The sequence below is a fragment of the Sturnus vulgaris genome, chromosome 4 (assembly GCF_052056855.1).
Source record: "Sturnus vulgaris isolate bStuVul1 chromosome 4, bStuVul1.hap1, whole genome shotgun sequence".
Lineage (NCBI taxonomy): Eukaryota > Metazoa > Chordata > Aves > Passeriformes > Sturnidae > Sturnus > Sturnus vulgaris.
The window spans coordinates 47,522,654-47,545,095 of NC_142246.1; the positions used below are offsets into that span (position 1 = coordinate 47,522,654).

The 22,442-nt window shown below is 42.9% G+C and overlaps 1 long non-coding RNA gene across 1 annotated transcript in view; it reads left to right on the forward strand.

Moving 5' to 3' along the window:
- Positions 1-18,847: 18,847 nt before the first annotated feature.
- The window catches only part of LOC148224001 (uncharacterized), a 150,533-nt gene continuing 146,938 nt past the window's right edge, over positions 18,848-22,442 (forward strand). The window contains exons 1-2 of the long non-coding RNA XR_015803565.1: positions 18,848-18,980; positions 19,496-19,565. This is a non-coding gene — a long non-coding RNA (uncharacterized LOC148224001). The remainder of the gene's footprint in view (positions 18,981-19,495; positions 19,566-22,442) is intronic.

Sequence of the window (22,442 nt, forward strand, 5' to 3'; positions counted from 1 at the left end):
TCTCCAGGGAGGAAACAACCGATTCAGCTGCAGCCAGGTGTTTCCATACATTTAGCAGAGTACATTCCTCCAGGGCTCCCACACAGCTGACCTATAAAAGGTGAGTGCAAGTAGCTTCTCAAGGTGTTATCTTTCCAGGCTAGACACAAGACTGTTAACAATATGAAAAAGGGAAATAGTTTCCCTTTTTTTCATTGCTGGAGGACCCATTTTTCTCCTTCTAACAGGTTTCTCACAGCTCTGCCACTTAATAAAGAAATGAGACGGCACTGGTCCCCATTGCACATTCTTCCCATTTCTCTGGGCATAGGTATTTAAAAAAAAAGGAATGCTCCTCTGAAGTTTTGCCTAACTCTTCTCTGAATTACTGCAGGATGGCTCATGCCATTCCACAGCTGTTGTCTTGTTTACATAGCATGGTTTAAATGGACATTCCCATCATGGGACATATGGAGCATGGATGTTACATACTGCATTCTAGAATAAGGCTAGTTAAATCCCATTTTTATAGCTTGAGTTTTTAAGTCCCTATGAGACTTTGCTGCAGGAGACTGACAGGAGGGACAGGTGTATCGTGGCTTCAGCCTGGTGACAAGTTTTCACATTCAGCTGCATTCTTCCAGAAGAAAAGGGCCGAGCAGCTGGCAGCCCCCAAGCCTCCTTGCCTCTGCAGGAATGCCTGTGGCAGGGAGAAGAATGTGCTCTGTCCCTGCCCCATCACGCAGTCGCATTGCAACACAGGCATGGCTGCTGATCCTGATTGTCAGGTGAGGCCTTCCTTGGATGCAGCCTCTATTATCCTTATTTACCCTGAATGGGGGCCTGGGCTCCTTACCTGGAGAGATGTAGAACATTTTAAGGCAGCGAGCAGATCTCATAACAAAGAATATGCAAAAAATAGGGTTTGTTGAAATCAGATCAAACATTTTGCAAACATTTTCAGGTTTGGAAATTGAATTAAAACTAGACATAGTTTATCATGTTTCCTTGTTTGCTTAAATAGATTTAACAGGAATATCAAAACACAAGTTTTTGCAGGATACAGTGTGAAAAGGGTCCTTCTGAAGCCTTTTCTTCCTGTGAGCAACATAAGTCCAGTAAGTGAGCATTCCTAGATAGAGACATCTTTTGTGTGCCTACATTAGGAAGCTCATTTAAGGATAGGTATATAACATAACTGAGAAAGCCCAAAAACAAAGAGTGGGCTTCTTTTGGTTGCATGTAGCTAAGGGCAACTCCATATGAAACAAAGGGCTAAATTACATATTGTACTATATGGATGTGCTATGGAGGAAAGCACATACTCTCCACTCCCTTTCTCTCCTTTATGTTGCATCCTTCATGGTCTGCAGAAATGTTTCTTCATAGCTCCAGAGGAGGAGTTGGCACTGCTGGCCAGGTTGAGAAGTTTCTGTGGAAGCATAAAGCTGGGCTCAGCAGACTGGGCATATATGCTGGCTACCCTAGCAGAGCAGGCATAGGGAAGGCTCTCTGCAAGGGACTTCTCCCAGCTTTCACCCAGTCTGTCCTTCCTCCTTCCCTTGTGCACATTTGTGCACTATGGCAGTGAGCAGGATGAAGTACTGCATTAGATCCCTATCCTAACTATTCAGACTATGAACCCAGCCATAGCAAAAACAGCAAACAAAAAGCAGAAACCAGTCACCGTCTTTGGTTGTAAAAGAGGAATGGTGTGAGAATCCAGGGTGAAGTTCCAGCCCCACACCCCATCACATCAGCTGCAGCCGGCAGGCAAGCGCTCTTTGGAGTCTTTTCTTGCAAGATGTGTTATAGGTATTTCTGCATACAAGCTATTTCCTCTTTTTTGTTTTCACCTTTGAAGGTCATTGTAGGGTTAGCTGCGTCACTGCACAGCTCAGGAAAGGCAGGTGCTACAATTGCCTAGTCTAAAAAAATCAGGCAAGAGCATTAGCTCTTTTGCAAGGAGCGCAAGCATCTGGAATCTTTCTCCTTTCACAGTAATCCCATTTGCTGTGAAATGATTGAACTCAGATGCCTGAATTTTCCTTGAAGACTATCTACAAGTACTAGCCAGCGGATCTGCAGCAATCTAGGGGGTAGGGGGTATATAAATCTCCTTCATTTATGGCCACTTTCCTCCCACTCTCTTTCAAAATCATATTGTCTCCCTTCCAGTAGCAGCAGCAGTGACGAACGCACCCACCCCGTGGCAGGGAGGACAGGGCGGGTGTGAAGCTGCGGTGTTGCCTGGTAACAACCTGCGGACAGCACGGGAGAGCAGGCGCTGAGCCCGTGGTGCCGCATCCTTCAGACTAATGGGTGTCTGGCAGCTGGCCTGAGATCAGCAGTGCCCAACGTGGGCCCCTCCTGCGCAGCAGCTTCCCACTGGGCTGTCTGGTCGTAGCATTTGAGAAGTTGGATCCTTTTCTTGTCTCTGCAATTGATGTTGTGCCCTTCAAACGTGGCTTTGGAACAGTCCAAGTTCGTAAGCACGATGCAAGCCTATTCTGCACAGATGGATAAAAATCTGACCCTCAACACCATAGCAGAAGGGCTCAATGGCACAAGAACTCATTTATTTATTAAAACATTCCTATTTGGTTATATTTATCATATAACTTTTTATGATATTCTGAGAATCAGTTATGTGATATACTTAAAATACATTTCAGGATTCTGACATATTTGGATTTAGTCAGATGTGGAGCTTGGCTCCAGATCAGAATCTCACTTACATTAAATCTAGTTGCGGTATGAAACCCTAGAAGTAGGATTTGTGTTCAAACTAAACAATACTAGAATCCTACAAGCAGTTCCTGTAAGAGCTCAGCTATATTTGGTGACTACCTGAGCAGCTGAGGCTTTAAATAAAACCAGTACTGCTTGCTCGACTTTTACCAGCATGATCAGCAGGCTTGTTAAAAAGAAAAAAGAAATTAGGCTTATTTTTGAAACCTAACTGAAATACAGGCTTTTCCCTAAAAAAAAGAGAAAAAAGGGAAAACGTTAATTATTCTTTCTCTAATTATTCTTAATTATTCTTTCTAAGACTTTCCTTTCTCTATAATTTTCTTAACAATATATGAGCCAACAACTTAAGGGGAAGAGGAAAGATGACCAAAGCAACATGAACTATCATATATTTGATGGTGTTGAATGCTGATACCAAATTTGCAACTGTGCACATTACTGGCTAAAAACTCAGAAGGAAAATCCAAACCAGAATCAGAATGTAGCAGAACATTTATTTTGGCATACTGAACATGGAGGCACATATTTAGAACAGCTTACAGAGGAAGAGTCACACCTTTAAAAAACAAAGCCTGTGTTCACACCTTGCTTGTGAAAACTGGACCTAAAAGTAACACAATAGTTTCACTACGTTAAGCATTCTACAGCACATGGAGCCATCAAGAACTTCCTTAGTTTCTGGAAACTCCTACCTGTTTAAGACCTGTTCCTTGCCATGATCCCTGCAAAGATGCAGGTCAGGATCATGGGTGCTCCTGACACAGCACTGGCACTGTACAGTCTCCAGGGGCTTCGTCCCCAGCTTCATCCCCAGCCATATCATCCCATTTTGTTCCAGCAAGGAGGCATCCAGTCTTGTGCACACAGACTGCCAATGGAACATGGTAATGGAAGGTAATCAGGCAATTCACTTGAAAAGCACACTTCTGACCATTAATATCTGCCCAGCCTGATGGGGCAGCAGCTGCTGAGCACCTCTTATTGTCATTGTAGGCAGGGGCATGGCCCAAAGGTGCCCCTTTCCATCTCTGCCTCTCTGCTGGTGATCTGGTAAACAGTAAAATCTTAATTGGTTCCTGCCTTTCCTCTCTGTGCTCAGTGCCACTGTACATACTGACATGTTTGTGAGGCTCTGCAAGTGCCTATGAAGCACAGCAGGCAGTATGGAAATGCTCCGTGCTCTTTTGTATAATGCCATTATTATGTAATAATATGCAATTTTATTATGCCATTTTATGTAATAGTGCACTGGCTAAAGGCTCCCCTGGCAATTGCAGATAATCCCCCAATATTTCAGCCTGGTAAATGAGGAGGAGCCATCTTTTTTCCTCCTGGTGCTGCACCCCAGGAGTGTCTTCCCAGTCTGAGCTCCTCACAATGGCCAGCAGGTCAAGCATGACAAGGCTCTTCATTATGTTCAGACAAACCCAAACTCTCTGCCTCCTGATGTGCAAGAGGTGTCTGCCTGCCTTAGTAAATGTGTTTGTGGTATCAGCAGCAGACAGAGAACAAACTAGGAGGTAAATCACCTGTTTAACCAATGGGAAGACTCAAAAAGCACAAATGTGGCAGGTCTTCATTAAAAAGTGATAAGACTGTCTCTAAATCTTCAAAGCACATAAAACTAATTTATTTTCAAATTCACTAATGGTCTGAGACTTTAGTACTCACATTTTCAAACTCTTCTGAGATATGGAGGACAAGAACTTTTCTCACTCTTCCTCCCCTCTGAAGGAGCTGCCACCCATGGTGCTGTCTTGCAGAAAAGGACCGGAGAAAAGTGTTTCACTCTGAAACATTCCCACATTTCTGGCTACACAGTCCTGCTCAATAGCTGAAGAAAGCACACCTGGAAGAAAAGAAAAGACATGAACAAAGCCTAAAGAGAAAGCCCATGGCATGAATAATTGTGTATTTTGACTTGAGGAGAAATAGCAGAGGCCAGGGACAAGTCAGCATATTGGCAAGACGTGATGGCTCAGAAAGCTACCTCCAGAGACAGTTTTCTGTGGGCTGCCATGCTGTGTGTGGGTGGCTGAGGTGCTAGGATGCTGCTGGGCCCTGCTTGCTGCAGAGGAGCTGCCTGAAGCAGAGCACCCAGCCAGGTGCTGCTCCGCAGTACAGCTGTGGCAGCTGCACAGCGAATGGGAACCAAAGCTCTTACTTTGTTGGTGCTCATCAAGGCCACTGTTAACAGGAGAGGGGAAAAAAGATAAAGAGTAAAAAAGCAAACAGTAATATGGTAATTTTTCCCTTAGCACTGGACTATTACTGGTGTCCCTGTGTATGGCTCACACAGGCTCTTTATTAGGCACATCTTTGAAGCGCTGTCTTCAAAGATAGGGTCCATGTTCTCTCTCACCGTCCTGTGATGTAACTTTTCGGATGGAATGATACTTTATTTAAGCACTCCTTCATTACCCTATCTGCTACTTCTGTCACTGGGAAATATAGGTTAATTTGCCATGTGCAATTACTGACTCATATCACAGGCACATGAGATAGCCGAGATTAACTAACAATCATTGCAAAAATGGCAAAGACTACGCTAGAGATGCCTTGTAATCCTCACACAAAACTAGAAATTCTTACGAGCATACTACCCAGGTAACTGTAAACTGTGCAGTCATTCAGACATTTCTGGAAGCTAGCTACATGAAACTAAAGAAGTGATATATGATAAATTGCAACATCCTCAAAATCTCAATTGTTAAGTGCCTTCATTCTAAGATTTCTAATATATCGTTAATATATACCCAGATCATTTTCCTTTAAAACTAAATTCCATATAAGTGACCTATCCTCCTCCTCCTCAGTGTTCTGTTCCACTTTGTTAGCAATTAGTACTATAGAAAAGACATCTTTAGTCCAGAACATATTTCCAACTCATTTAACAGTTCATTGTTGGATAATGGAAAAACAATTTAATCAAAGGCTGAAGCTAAATGGTTCATCTGAGTACAGAAATGCCGTTTATTATTTTGGAGATAAGTAGAAATGGCACTTGATGGCTCATGCTACCATTTCAAGAAGGAAACAGAACATGAAGATGGGTATTAACCCCTCATTCTGCCTGCCACAAGCAGCGTCCCTGCCCATGGACTGAGACTGAACTTCATGGGAAAACACTTCCTTTCCCAAAAGTACCCACATGAAGCCATCTACTCCAACAGGGCTGCCCAACCCTCCATGCTGATGGAGCCCACAGCATTTCTCCATCAATGCTAGTTGCAACTTGTGAAGTACTTAAGGATTAAAGACACTGTAAAAAAAAAAAAGTGTTGTATATTTCAAGCTCAAAAAGGGCTAATAAATAAATGAATCTTCATAGGAGTCTTAGAATATTATATGGCATCAGGCAAGTACATGTTCCTTTTCAGATCAAACCAGAGAGGAAGCAGTTTTGGTCTCTGTGCTGTATTTTTTTTTTCACTTCCATTTAAGAGATACTGTTTGCTTCGTCTCCATTTTCATTCAAAGAGCCATATGCCTGGCATCCTTGAGAGTCCTCAAATAGGGAGGGAGGGAGTCATGTTAGAAGGGTGAGATGTGGTCTATGCTTCTGTTGACGGGGAAGTAGGAAAATAGCTTCAAGAAGTGAGAAATGTAAAAGAAATAAAATAGGTGTGTTAAAAGATGTGTTAAAGAGGATTATTTTCCCTCAATGTATTCCCTGAAATCCTATTAAATATTAATGGGATTTGAATACACTGTTTATGGGGAAAGAACAGTAATCTTTGTGGCCTTGAACAGGATCCTACAAAATTCACATCAGCACAAGAGATAGACAAAACAAGTTGCTGAAGTTCTAAAAAACATGCAGACTTCAGATGCACAGAATAAGCCATTGGGAAAACAAAATAAGACCAATAAAACAGAGGAAATAAAGAGATAGTTGGTGTGAGAGTCATACCCTAACTTCAGGTAACTTCTTGTCTGTAGCAGATCTCATTGGCCTGTAGCAATGCCACTGAATATGTGGCCCCCAAGGAGCTCCTGCCAACAGATAGCTGCAAACACATATTCCTTTCCATCAGCACATCACTGTTTCATACAGCCACCATCATAATAACTCAAGAGAAAGCACTGTAAACATTTGTACTGAGCTACAATCCTTCTCAAAATGTTCAGGCAGATGTAACAGGTTTGTTTTCAATGGGTGTTTGGCAGTAGAGCTCTACAGAGACCTACGGAGCTCAGATGGGGTGGCATGGCAGCTGCAGTCAGAAAGGGGACAAACTGCTGGAAAGAAGGATGCTGTCTCTGAGCTAAGGGGAAGATGAGTCAATCCTTTAATTGGGGGAGGATCACAGGAGGCACAAGAGGAAACAGTGAAGGTGTGACATAAACACAGAGGGTGATTTTGATGGGTCCCAACTCCTGACTTTAATAAATCAGTACATGTTAACATCATATCTGGAAGAAGGAACATTCAGGCAGACTCCTTTGAAGAACTGATTGCTCCAACATGCCCTGATTCAAAGGGATAAGCCTGCCCACAGCTTATCTGCATTTCTTTGTCAATATATCTTTTTAAATCAGCTTCTAGTGAAAAAAAAAAAAAAAAACAAGAAAAAACCCCAAAACCCAAACAAACCAGCCTTCAGATGAAAGTGCTAGGGCAGCATGCAGCTCCCCTGAGAAACAGAGCAGGAGTTTGCTTATGATGGAGTGTTGAGAAGCAGCTAGACTGCAGCACAGCTACCTACCCAAGAGGCTGCAGAGGCCCCCGGAGTCTCAAATTGGGTTTCAGAGCTCTTCACTCCTTTATAAGTGCATGGGACTTTTCCTATAAATAAGGATTGAGAAGAAGGCTTTGCAGTGTTGTTTACACATTGTAATCTCATACAGGTATCACTCACAGAAAAAAAAAATTCCTTCTCTCTATGTGTGTGTGTATATATTTATATATATACCCCCTTTTTATTTAAGCATATGGGCTGATATTCCTGTGGGTAAACCACCTAAAAATTAGTTCCAGAACAGACACGTTAATGGAGACTCAAATAACTAAAACGTAAAGTACAGCTGAGGAAACCTTGGCAGCAAAATATTTGAGCATTGCCAGAAAAAGTAGATTTCCACCTTACAGCCAAATTTTATTACCTTTTGATGACCAATTTGCTTTGGTCTTAGAAACATTTAAGAATTTCTTATGTTCTGGAGATTAAGCTATCACTCCTTGCAGTCATAACACATTGAAGTGTGATGCTGTGAGACTTCAGTAGTTGAGTTGGGGTCAGCTGAGCCCAATGCCCAGCTGGGACATTTCCCTGACATGCCTGGGTGGTTGCAATGGGGCTGTCAGGAGCAGCACAGCCTGCCAGCACTGCTCCTGTGGGCACCACTGCTACCATGCTGCTTCCAGCTCTCCCCATGTGGCACAGAGCTGACAGGTGCTTGCTCACAGCCCTTAAAGATTCCAGGAGGCATTTTATAGATGAGTGAGTTGTTGGATGCCTATTTGCTGGTTTCCTGTGGGAAGCTGTTCTGATGCCGGATTTTATATTCATCACAAAGTTCATTGGAAAAGGTATCTTCACTTCCTTTCCGATCTGTTTTGCAAAGCATCTGCTATGTTTCATGCAGCCTACAGTTGATTTCTTTGGAAGGGAGTGATTCCTACATAGGATTTACACATGACAGCAGGAGGCAGAGAGAGCATTGAGGGGCAGGCTTAATCCTCAGCTGTGCTCCAGCTGATATCAAAGAGCTTTTATATTTAATAAGTCTCAAGCACTTACAATCACAGAGGACAGACAAGTACAGAAAAATACATCAGAAGCAAAGTATCCTCAAGGGCAAGATGAAATGGAAAATTAAGTGCCCAAGATTCTTAAATGAGTAGAAGTCCACATTCAATAAAAATGAAGAATTATACACAAATCATCCGCCTATTTCAGGAGGATAGTTTATCTAAATATGATGTGAGGTAAAAACCACTAGAGTGCTGATGTTGACTAGGTATGTGTCAGAAAGCAGACATACAAGTAAGTACCCAGGGAGAGGACTTCTCCTCAAACCTTTTTCCTCTCTTTGATTCAGGGGACTGAACCCCCAAGATAATAGATCCTTCTCCAGAGAGCCTTTCTGTGCTCTGCTACTCTGCTTACCCACCTGGCCTTCCACATCAAGCAGAAAATACTTTAGTTGCAGTGACCAAAACATTCCCTTTCACTGTGGGAATGCTGCTCCCAAAGCCCACTGGGGTTGTTTCTGTCCCTCTAACACAAGGACTGTTTTAATTTTAGACTTAAGACGCTATTAACCAGAAACATCAGAAAGACATGTTTTTAGAGGTTTTAACCAACCCAGAACAAAGCTCTCAGCTGGAAGACATTCTTTCTTAAGTCCATTTAACACTTTCTTGCTACAAGACATTCACAGCGCTGTGTGCAGGGAAATCTCTCCACATGCAAGAGGCACCATCTTCATCTTGAGATCTGCTGAGCCCAGACAAGATGTCTTCATCATGTCCTCCAGTTAGCTGATAAAATACAAGCTTTAAAGTTTCTATATCTCCTCACAGTTCCTGTATATATGAATATCAAGTCACCGTCATAGATCTTTTATGCCACTCTACTTTTTCATCCATAATGCTACCATCCCCACCATCAAACCCTGTCCATTCTCTTCTCTTGGTCCTACTCCAGCAAGAAACAGCCTTTAAGAGCATTGTCCTTAACAATGAAAGGCCATAGTAAATTTTGTTTCTTCATATTTCCCTCACTGTTGCTTTCTGCAATGCTAATGTAGGATTACCTCTCTTCTCCAGCTTTCTCCTTTATCAGCCCTCACCAATACTCACATTTGCTGTCAGTCTCATATGAGTGGTTGCCAATATATTTCTGCTCACCTGTAAAGACAGGGTCTCAGAACTCCCCGAGAGACTGAAACACAGAGAGCATTTCACTTACATGTAATTTTCAGTTGACTGCTTTTGACAGTGCAGTCTTGGAAAGTTAGAGGCGCAGGAAAGTTGGTGTTGACATCTAAACAGACATCTATAATGTAACAGGGCAACTTTCTGGAAAGTGTACATGTGAGAAATGCTCTGGGTGAGAAAGAAGCATAGCAGGGCTGTGGAAAATGGAAGCCCTGCAGAAGAGCTCCAGGACTGAGGAGCATGAGTAATAGCTAGGATGGTAAACTGAGATGTTACCTAGTAGTCCCTCCCTTCCTTGTGTCAGTACTGACTAGGTTAGACCTCCATAGACAGAATTAGCATCAAAGACTTAAATTTTCTTACAGGAACAGAAAATAGGGAAGACAAAATAGTTTTACTTTACCTTTGGCATAAAAATAATACAAGTAGTGTAAAGAATATGACAGCTACAAGAAGTCTATGACAGCAATTTGAGGAATCTATGCCCCTGAACGATTCAGTAAAGTCTCTGGCAGCTGGCGGCCTGATGGAGCTGAGATGAAGCAGACACAAGGCTGGGACCTGTAATCCCAAGCAGCCGGGCTGTTTTATTGTGCTTATTCTTGTGAAATCTACGAGAGATCTATGGACTCTTTAGCTGATAGTATCTCTTGAATGGCCTCCTTTATCTCTACTCACAGCAAGGAAAAATGTCCTAAATGTTTGTGATAAGGGTTCAGACACTTTTCTGACCACCGGCTTAAATTTTTAGCTCTGCAGCTCTTGGAGGCTGTGCTCAGATATCTTAGATCTGTAATTTTCATAACAACTTAATTCTTCTCTATGTATTGCAGCTATCTTACCCCATCCTTCTTCTCTGATAATTTCACATAGAAGTGATCATAGTGCTGTTCACAGATGGAAAGATATGAGAAAGTGACCTCTAACACTGATTTTGTAATGTGCCTCAATGGTTGACCATCCCATTCTCTACAAAACACCCTTCAAAAGATTTTACAATTTTGTAGCTTTCAAGGAATTGAGCTATTTTTCTCCTCCTTTCTCTCTGTAGAGAAAAAGAGAAGCCTAGAGAGTTACCAAGCCAGGAGCTCTGGAAAGCCTGCTGACAATCTCCATGTGCTCCCACTCTGCAGAGTGGCAGATTGAAACTCATTGCAAAGAGACAGAAAAAGGTGATCTGACCGCTGGCAGTTTGGTGGCAATAAACGGTGTGAGAAAACCAGGATGTCCCCTCAAAAGCTCTGAAAAAGAAACGAAGTCCATAGTACACACTTCTTTTACACCTTGTAGGAGTAACACTGTTGTGTAGGTTTTGTCATGCACTTACAGGCATCTTAAGATTTACTTTGTTCTGATCCAGAGAAAATAAGCAGTTATTTTGCAGATGTTGATAAGCCTTTAAGAGAAGAATTTTCTGTTTGTTTGTTGGTTGGTTTTGTGTTTGGTTTTTTCCCCCCATGATCCAGTTGGGCATTTTTTTCTTCTCAGGAAAGGAGATACTATATACGATTGATCTGAGCATGATCAGGAAAGAAAGGTTTTTTTCTTTGGCAATTTTGCATGAGCAAGCAACGATTTCCCAGAAAACTTTATGTCCTTCAAAAGTGCGTTAAAATCTTCAGCTGCTAATGGCAGAGCATTTTGAAAATGTACTTGAATAAATGTAGAGGGGACCACCATTGATAGATGTAGTCAAATCAGGGATTAGAAAAAAGTTACAAAACTGTGATTTATGTTTATCCAAGTTTGATCTGTTCGAATTTTTTGTATTTCATCCAGAATCTATCTTCTGGCCGGATTCAGTTTGTCCCCAGAAGAGTAGGATAAATTTACCTGAGATAAAGAATCCTTTATTAAAAAATTTATATCAGCTTCTCATTGAATTCTGTTACACAGAAAGCCAAATCTGAAATTAAAATTAGTTTTCAGACTTCTCTTTCACTATACAACAGCTTTGAGGCAGAGAATTTTTGCTTAGACCACTGATTTTTTTACAATTTACTGAACAATATGATGATTTTTTCCTGTGATGTGACTGACTGGGGAGGTAGTAGAGAGCATGTAGACATCTGTTCCCAGATCTCACTGAAATAATGAGAGATTCAACAACTGATTGGAAAAGACAAATCTTCTGAGCCCACCACTGCCTTCTTCAGGTTTAGCAACATAAAATAGAAACCTCAAGAGGTGTCATGGACATCCTGATACAGATTTTCATTTGATAGGATCATAGTAATTTGGTTAAAGAGAGAGAAGGACATGGCCCTGAGCAGAATTGTGGATGACAGTGTAAAATGATATTCAGATATGCCATTCTTATAAGAAGAAATTTTATTCCGGGTAAATTATTCAAAATATATTAATTTCAGATTGAGGGGAAAACAATCATCAGGCTTTATCTGTCTAAGTCACTTGGAGGACACCACCCACTGAACCAAGGGAAGAATTCCTGCTGCAGCAATCTCCTTCACTCTCTTAAAATCCATTTAGAATTTTTAATTCTGCTTGCTTCCTGGCTCCTTCCTTTTAATTTGGTTATCAACCTTTCCTCCTTTTGTCTTCTGCCTTTTCTTATTTCTAATTGCTTGTTCCACAATAATCTTGTCCATCTTTGACTCATGTCTGTAGATTTATCTGTTTTAAGACGTTTTTAAATTTTAAAATATATTTTAAGATACACTTTAAAATCTGTTTTAAGTATGTAAATCATTGACAGTGCTTACAGAAATGTTAGTTTATCTGCATTATAATGGTTTTATATTTGCCAATATCCTGCAGGAACTTTACATTTTTTGTAACTGTGTTGGGGCATAAAAATGTACTCAGAGTTACTGCTGCCTTTTTCAGAGGTGGTTTCCACTGAGATCTCTCAGCAGTTTCCTCTTTATTGTAGTAATTTCTCAGCGAAAAAAACCAAACCTCTTCTTAAATGCAACTGCTGCTGCATACAAGAAATTTGGAATTAGCAAGGTGAAGAGAATTTCTGTGCTGTATAATTAGCTTTTTGTGTTGGATTCATCTTGTCTCTCATGTTAGCATTTTTATACCCTTCAAATACTCCAGCACATGCAAAAGTTTACTTCCATGACTAATCCTATTGATTTGGATCAGACTGCAGACGTGAGTGAAGTTACATGTTAATATAGGACTTTGCAGGCTCAGAAACTCTTAGTCCAAACTTTGTCCTCGCAGCCTTTCACCACGACCCAGGAATTCCAGTGCTGTTCATTCATACACAAATAAACAGACTAGGGAACCAAGGGATATTAATTGGCCTGGAGCCAGGGCAAGGATGTCTTTTGTTTTTTTTTTCTGTCTGAGGTTCTCAGGTCTGGTCTCTCATCTCCTATTTCTGATGACGGCTCTCCATTCAGTAAAATTCTTGCCAGATCTTCCCAAGAATCTGCTGCATTTTAAAGCATGTATTTGAATTTATGAAAAATGTAAGACAGTTTATCTGTTACGAAGTGTTTTGTAACACATTCATGTGAATTTTAGTAAAGAATGACATACAGGGTCTGAATTTTGTCTTGAATCAGTTTGTAGGTCTAGGAGAGCTGGTTTCATCATGTTGAAAAAGGAAATGCTGTGAAATATATTAAAATCCAGATGTAAGGTTTTGAGGTTTTTTTCTTATTTTTTATTTTTAATATCAGGTTTGCCAAAATACCAGTAAGGTTATGAAACTAATAAACTAAATCCTGTGCTCATGTGACTCAATTGCCTCTAGTCTGAAGATAAGTCTGACTTAAAAATTCAAATATATGAAGTGTTTGTACAGTAGATGTGAAATGAGTATATCTAAGTATTGAATCACAAGCGTTATCCATCTGCTACGTATATTAATGTACTGCATCATGTATACTGTAATATGCTTGTATTAAATTTAAAGTGACAGAAGGCAATCAATTTAGATATTTGAAAGTGAAAGGCTTTTCCAGCTTTCTTCCCAAAACAGTGAAGTAAGTTGTTTTTCTGGTGATTCTAAGCTATCTTGACAGATATTATGAGCAGGTTGATGAGAAATACCATACTACCTAACCTGCCAGGGAGCTGAGAAGTGAGAAGAGTGCTGGATTCTGCTTCCACCTTGCATTTTCCCCATATAAGTATACAAAAGTTGAGTAAAATCTCATTTAGAGTGCAAGATGCACTCCAATTTGAAGGCTGAACTGAGCAGGAGAGAGATGAATGGAGGAAGAAGCAGAATGCAGATACAATTTGGCTCCACATAGAATGAATAATATATAAGCTCCATTTGAAAGCGGAAACCTTTGCAGAAGAAGGGTTTGCATAACTATTATTAACCATTCGAGCGTTTGTGTGTGTCACCTCAGCTCTAACTTGAGGTCCTAGACTCCAGTCTCTATTTACATTTATTCTCTGCCTTCTACCTTTACTGATCATATATGCAATATAGAACTCACAAATTGAACATGACGTGTTATTTCAGCAGATGAATGCTTGGTTTTCACTCATCTATTTTTTGCATAATTTTAGTCACAAGCTTATGTTGTATCTGGTAAAGAAATCCAGTAGTGGACTGTGGATTGGTCAGCCAGAATACAGCGTGCTATAGACATAAAAATATGGAAAGAGCTTCAGACACTAGTCCTGTCTGGTGGAAAACTGTTGCCTGCAAACACCATCCACATCTTCAAACACAGACCTGTGAAATGCAAACAGTAGGAATGTGTCAATACCTTTGGCCTGGTCATACACAAGATCTGTTGAAACATGGTCTTTAGAGATTTGAATCTTCAAAGTGAGAGCACTTCTGTCTTGGTGGGAAGCGTGGCTGCTTCACGTCTGTGTGCATTAGCACTTCAGCACACCTTACTTAAAATTCTCCTCCTTTTGTTGCTGTTTGAGTTGGAGTGTTGCAGATTTGCCATTTCTTATACTCTACCTGTATGTGTTAGTGGCCAGCTCAAAATACCTGGTGTACAGGTGTTATTTCAAGCTGCTGTATTCTGTCTATCAGATACAAAATAGGCTTTTAAAACATTTCAAGTGTTTTGTAACCTAAACTTGCATGGTATAATATCTTAAATGTGACAGCAACATCTGAGATACAGTTCCTGGCAGCAAGCAGTTAAATTGCTGCTTGCCCGTATGAACTGCTGTCTGGTTTACTCCTGGAATAGGAATTTAACTTGTTAGACCAAGTTACTCCCTCTAATTCAAGACCTATAAATCTTCACCAATAAAAAAATGGTTAAAAATGTAGTGGCTTCTTTTAAGAGAGAAAGAGGAAAAAAAAAAAAGAAACCCTGTTCTTTCATTGCATGGATAGCATTCTCTAAAGTGCTACAGCAATCTGGTTTTAATCTTAGTTACGATCCTAAGTAGATGCCTTCTTGACTCTGGCATCATCATGGCTGCAAAATAAGAAGCAGGCTCACTGGCACTGAACATATGCGTGTCCTGGATTCCCTCTGCCTCCTGCTTGTGGAAAGCTGGCAAAAGCAGCAAATGCTGTGCCGTGACATTTTTTTCCTCTGGTTTATTGTATTTAGATGGGACAAGAGTACTGCAAAGCTGCCGGTTGTCCACTTGATGGTATCAAGTAACTGAGCATGGGAGGGTATGGCTGCTTTAATGCTCTTGACTCGGCAGACGTGACCAGAGATTTTTATAACAGGTAAAACATCTGTGTTCTGTTCTTCGCCTACACAAACAAGTCCTGTGCTAGATTTAATCAGACTGTGCATAATTTAGCTTGCTGCTCAGATTCTGCAGTCCAGTCCAGTCTGTTCCGGACCAACTTTGCCGTGAAGTGGATAAATAATGCCTCCATCAGGAAAATCACCATGGTTTTGCTGCAAGCAGAGGACACTGCTAATTTGCATTTTCAAAGGCTCTCTGTTATCTGTTTCTAGGTGAAAGCACATTAGGAAAAAAGCTATGGGAAATAATTTGTTCTCAACCTCTCCCATTATCAAGTAATTTCTAAGCATTTTAACAAACTTTTAGCTTATATCTTTCCCAGAACCAAGCTTTAGCAAAAAGAAAATCGTAACTTTAAATTGAAGCAAGGAGGAAGACTTGACACTGGTCTTTTCCTCTTGCTCTTCTTTATTATGTTTCCCTTTGTCTGAGGATATGTTTGAGCAGACCCATGTACACATGAGCATGAACCTTGTCTCTTTTCAGAGGTGACACCAGACAGGGCTAACATTTCTTTTAATTGTGTAGAAGTATAGCTACCCATTCTGAAAAAGACCATGAAAACAATTTCTTGGATATTTTAGGGTTCTGGTTTCCTGGTTTGGGCTTTGATTCTAGTTTGGCAGATTTTCCTATTTGTCCCAGACAGAAAAAAGAAAGATTTCCCATCACACCTCTTCAGAATAAGAAACACCTAGCATGAGATTTGTTATTCAGTAGGAAAATGGCTTTGCACTGTGCCCCACAGAAACAAGGTAATCTGGCTCATTTGGCCATCTTTATGATGACAAGTACGTGCAAATCTAATGTAACAAGGGACTTTCTGTCTCAGGCTATTAAATTTCTCATGCAGAATATGCCTTGTCCAAATCAAACGGATGGCATGATGCTGGGACAGAAAGATGCTTGGGCAGAAAGACTGCATCATTTGGCCAAGCAAAACATCGAGCCACATCACACTGACCTATGGGTACGTGGTTGTCTGTGCCCTATATGGGGCACTGGAGCAGCCAGAGGATGTCTGTATCTGCCCTAAAATAAGAAGAGCTGATCTCAGGAGGAAATGTCACCCTGGCCCAGATGAGCAGCACCCAACTGCACACCACAAGTGAGGCAGTGCTGCTGTGAGGCAGCAGTGGGGTGCGGGTCAGCCGTCCTGCTCCCAGCGGCACCTCACTAATCCCCCGCAGAAAATGCCAATCGTATCCTCCGGGTTTGCAGGGTTACTTTGCTGGATGTCACCACGAGTAAGGGTGAGTAATGGTGCTGGCTACTAACAACAGGGGGTAATGTGAAGCGCTGGAGCTGGCGCCAATGGCTTCCAGCGCCTCGTGTGCTGCCAGCCACTCTGAGGCAGCCTGGGCAGTGCTCATACCATACTCAGGGAGCCCATGCTGTGCGCCAAATAAGAGCATGCTGGTATTAGTTATTTTCTGCTTTCAGTTTATTAATTACAAATACTACTTCAACTTCTCATTTCTGACCGATAGTCTGTGAGCAAGTCCTTGTTTTGAAAAGTGCAGTTGTTATTTTAAGTCCTGAGCTTAAGGTACGTGCTGCTTGGTGGAATTTGTTTGCAAACTGTCCTTTGCAACTCTTAACTGTTTATTGTCAAGAAACTATCACCTAGGGCGATGTAATCATGGTTTCTTCTCTCTGACTAGAGTATACAAAACTTTTTGTTTAGAAAGAAGAGACAAATTTTGAAGAATAAATGACTAGCTATGAACTTCTGGTACACTTTATTCAAAGTCTAAGTAATAGACTGAAACCCACAAGACTGTTTTGGATCCATGTCTTCATGGCAGTTGTGACTGCTTGGAAAACAATAGGTAATAAAACTGCACAAATACGATTCCATAAGGGAACTTGATTCATAGTATAAACCAACACTCTTGGACTTGTCTAAGAAGTGCCATAGTTAGACAAATCTCTTTTTCATCCCATATCTTGTAAGTAGTCAGTGGTCACATAAGTAAAAGCCAAATAGGGCGTCCTTTCTATGTGTTCTTTCAATATTTGGTCCTGCTTTGAGAAGTTTCTCTGGGGCAAAAAGTGCACCAAACACAGGAAACTTCACACAAAAGTGCTTTCTAGGAGATGCACTGCGATAATACCAAGATAAGAACCAAACTACAGCAGGTCAGTTCAGCACTTGGAAGGTAAGAGGCAGAGAGGAAAGGACCAGAAACCACCAAGCTTCCCGTCAGGCCACACCTGTAGTTCTTTGGATGCTGATGCTCTTTTTCTAGTTAACCAAACCAGGTACAATGAAAACTGCCTACTGTGCATTGAACAGTGAAGAAGCAACTTGATAAACAAACAAGCAGAAAGAAAATTGGCTAAAATTAAACCTTCATACAAAAGGATGTTAGCGCAGGCTGCTTCTTTGGAAGTGAGCCCTGGCGTCGCCTGCCTGCGACGGTGAGTTATACACGTTTATCCTCTGCACTCTAAAAAAAGAACGGGACAACGGAGCACTCCCGTGCTTTATGCCCGCACCTTGGGCATAACAGCCCAGCCATAAACTGCCATAAATTTGCTCGGTGTTCCGGAGCTGCCCCGGCGCGGCTAGCCGCCCCTTGCAGCCCCCTCCCCAGCACTGCGCGGAGCGGGGGCCCCTCCCGAGCCCTCTGCGACCCTCGCCCTCCTAATTTGTGAGTCTGATGTCCTGCACGGCATGCAGACATTATGGAAAGAGAGCCCCCCGCGGCCCGCACACCGCCCCCTCCGCCTAGGTGAATAAATTATACCGCTGAGGGCGGGGATGCGGGGCGGCGGCTCCGCGGCTGACAGCGGGGCAGCGCGGGCTGCCTGCCGCCTGCGGACTTCCCCGCCTGGCGCGGCTGCTGGGCGCCGGCAGGCAGGTGGAGCGGGAGCAACAAGTCCTCCTCCGGCGGCGGGGAGGGGAACGGGAGGCAGAGGGGGGGCGCTTCCCGCCCCGCGCCTGAAAAACCTCTCTGACAAGTGGCAAAGCGCTCGCAGAGCACGCTGCTCCCTCCGAAGGGCGGCTGGAAGCTGCGGGGGCTCGCCTCGCACCCAGCTCCGCTGCCGGCTTGTGGCTCGTCGCCCCCGCCTCCTGCCGCCGCCCCTGCCGCGGGGTGGGTCGCGACCGGTGCGAGGTGCGGAGCGGAGCGCGCCGCCGCTTCGCCTTCAAAGTATCTGAGCCGGCTGCGGGCTTTGCTTCTACTTACCGCGGGTTTTTTTCCTTCTTTTAAATCATTATTTTGTGATTTTATTGTTTATTTTCTCCTACTTCGTTGCTGTTATTTTTGTTATCGTTGTTTGTAAACTAATTGCCTCCATGGGGGGCGGAGGAAAGGAAATCAAAGCTGCCGCAGCTGAAGGGTGTGCGAGCACGCTGGGGAAGAGCCGAGGAGCCGCAGGACAGGATAGCAGCGGGAAGCCCGGCGGCCTCGAGAAGCCCGGCCTCGGGAAGCTCGGCTGCGGCGGGGACCGCTGCCCGCGGCGGGCCGGGCCGGTCGGCTTCGCGCTGGCCGCGCTCCTCTCGGCGCTGGCCGCGGCCTCCTGCGTCTACCTGGGCGTGCGGACCAGCGACCTCCAGGCCAGGGTCGCGGCCATCGAAGGCGCCCGAGGGGGCTTCTCTGCCGCCGCCCCGCCGCTGCCCGGCTTTTCCTTGGAGCAGCTGAACGCGATGATGCAGGAGAAAGTGGAGCGACTTCTCGCCCAGGTGTGCGGGACGGAGGTGGCCGCTGCTGTGCGTGTGGCGGGCATGGGGGATGCTCGGGGCGGGGGACGGCCGAGGCCGTGAGTGGGGCGGCCGGGGCGAGTTGCTCGGGTGAGAGGTGGAGGGGGAAGCGGGGAAAGTGAGCCCGCATCCCCAGGGGGCGGTGGGGCCGGGATGCCCCGGGCTGCTGGAGCGGGATGGGGATCGCGGGAGAGCCCTGTATACGCCGGGCCTGGGGCGCTTTCCTCATCTGTAACTCGCCGCCGTCCCTGCGCTTCTCGACCGCGCGTGTCGAGGAGGCAGAAAGACCGGGGTCACTTGGGGCGGCGGGGGAAGAGACCTCGAAGTGTCGGGCTTGGCTTTGTTCGTGTGGGGTGGTGAGGTCACTGAGGCACTTTAGGCCGATTCCGGGCAAAGGAGCCACCGCTGGTTGCGCAGCCTCTGGCATAGCGGTCGGGAGCGCTGCCTGTGGCGAGCGAGTTCACCGAGTGCCCTCATGTTGCTTCTCTCGCCCCCAGAAATCCTACGAGCACTTCGCAAAAATACGAGTAGCGAGAGAAGCGGCTCCAGAGTGCAACTGCCCACCAGGTAACAGGCACAGCTTGGAAATCTCTCGGAGGCTTGTAACTCTGGGGTGTTGAGTATCCGTGTTTTTGAAATACACCTAAGTCGGGGGATGCCTCTTCAGTCGACAGCTGTTCCTTGGGTGGAAAAGGTGTAAAGCCCAGAATGATTTGTTTTCACTGTGGCCCTAGATTGGAATTAATGCTAATAAAAACCACCCATTAGGCTGGATGCTGTCAAACAAGAACACTTACAAAGCAGTTAATGAAATATATCAGCAGATGAAATATATTCTGTCTTAAATGGGGTCATACTGAATCAAGGCACTGTGTGCTCAACTTGGGAAGTAGAGCAAAAGTCCCTAGCAAAAATATTGATCAATTTATAACATGGATTGAAATAGGTGGAGGGTCTGTTGCAAGTTAGCAGTAATATATACATGAGCTTCTTTCAGCCTTATTTTTCTGTAGTCTTGGTGGAAAGCAGTTTCCCTAGGAAGGAACTGGAGGTTGACTTTGGAAATGGGCCCTTCTAAAAGACTGCATAGTTGTTCATACATTAATGCTGCAACATTTCTGTGGTCTTTGTGCTCCTTTTTGATAATCTGCTAACTGTCATTGCTGTTTTAGCTTTAGAAACAACTTCTAACGTATATCCAGGTTTATTTAGCATCTTTGAAGTTAAGAAAATAATGCCAGTGTTTCACAGGGTTCCAGCATCCTCTGTGATGAGGCACACTAGATGCAGAGGATGCCTTGCATATCCTCTCACTGTATAAAAAACAATCTCCTTTACAGGTGGAATATCGACTGTCAACAGGACTTAAGATGATTAAGCTTGCCAGCAGGATGTGTGATAGTACTCATATATAAGGAGGGAGCTCTCCTAATTCAGGATTCAATTCCTGCCAAACTCATCAGTCTGAAGGAACTACCGAATCTCAGTGTTAAAGCTGCCTGCAGTGCTTGGTACGATTTTTGTGATGATACAGCTGAGGACAGAGTACTTACTTGCTGGTGTAGCAGTTGCCACGGCTATCGTAGGAAGGACAATATATATGACTAGGACTGTTTCAAAAGAGTGCATAGAAATACTCAACTCCCAGTTAGTTTTGGTAAGGAACCTTGGTTTTCTGCTGTAGTATATATATTTTACCTTTAAGACTAACATGAGCAAACTGATCTTATTTTTTCTGTTGCTTAACTGCAATGAATTACAAGATGCAAGTTTGTGCACAGAAATGAGAGTTACTCATGTTGTTTTTAGTGATGCATTCTGTGAGTCTGAAATGATGTTTGATGCTAAGCTCTTTCCCTTTTTCTTCTTCCTTTTTTAAATCCATCTGTTATGATACTTTCACTTACTGTTTTCCTACCAAAGGTCAGTATCTATTTTTTCATGGTCGGTGTTACATGCTGCTTTACTTCTTCACTACCACTAGAGCTCCACATTATAACAATTTTTATCTGATCTTTTTTCTTAAGTATGTATTATCAAATAGATAATGAGCGACAGAATATTTCTCACAAGCATTGTAAAAATCCTTGCTGTGTGAAAGTCAAAGCAATTTGGGGAACATATTCGAGGGAGCAAGATTTATAAGACCAGGAAAACTTACATGAATCATTACAAAGTAAAAAAAAAAATAAGTTGCAGAGAGGTGGGATTAGAAATGTGATATGGAGCTTTTCACCTCTTGGTAGCTGTTTCAATTTGGAAGCAAGTTTAGTAGTGACTGAAAGATGTTGCCATGTGGTAGCCTCATTTTGCAGTTGATGCTCTCAGGCTTGTTGCCAGTGGACAGGTGTCTACCTCAAAATGGCATCATCTTGGGAGCCTTGTCTGAGACAGCAGGGGCTGAGTGGCACCACCACCTGAGGACAGTGCCTTCCTAACTGCAGGCATTAGGCAGAGCAGGAGGGGATAGAGCAAATAAATTGTTGTTTTTTCATTTGGTTCCCTCTGTTAGAATTCCTTTTTGACTGCACAGGAATGGCTTTTGTTTTAATCCTTAATGCTGCTATTACAAATAGTTACATTCAAAAAGGTATTTGGTTTAATAGGATAAGTGTCATGGTACATCAGTGGTTTTTCTGTTGCCTGCTATTCGCAAAGCCAAAGAGTACATTACTTCTTTCCCACATGGTTCCCTTTTGCGTCTGTATTATGCTCAACTTCTTAATTTCTTTCCTGTGTTTCTGTAATAATAAAATACATGTCTGTTAGAAATTACTTTGGAAGGCCTTCTTGGTACAGAGGTGAATTTTGAAATGTCCCTATGCTGTGAGTAAAGGTCACCACTGAATGGCCACCAGGACAGTTTCCATCATCTTTCTCTTTAAAGAGGAATAAAGATTATTTAAAAGTAGGTTATGTTGTTCTCTACCAAAAGAAGAGAAGGAAGTTGAATCTGCAGACAGGAGGGTGAGAATGTGGCCTCTGGTTCAGGATTAAAGTTATGCAACTGGTATAGGTGTGATTAGCTTGAGATTTTCATCCCCTTTTGCCTCACTATGGTAGGAACCCGCACATTCAAAGGAAAGTGGGTTTGAATAGCTCAGATACCTTTGGAAGCCAGATTCACAAGCTCACAGCTTGCAGAGCAGCCTGCATGTAGCTACTTTTAATTCAACAGTAGCCTTGCATTTTGTCTGGAGTGAAGAGTGATCACATTTCTCTTTAAAAACTTTATTTTCACTAAATGTGATTTTTTTCTTATTCTTATGTTCTATTTTCTAATGAAAGAAACGTGTTGTGAGGTGATGTTGGAGTTTTGGTTTTAACTCTGCAACTAAAACCAGATACCAAGGATTTTGTAAATATTTTAAAAATTACAATAGCAGGCATTCTTCCTCTTCTTAAAGCAGAGTAATAAAGTTTGAAAAGTAAATTTGTGCTGAC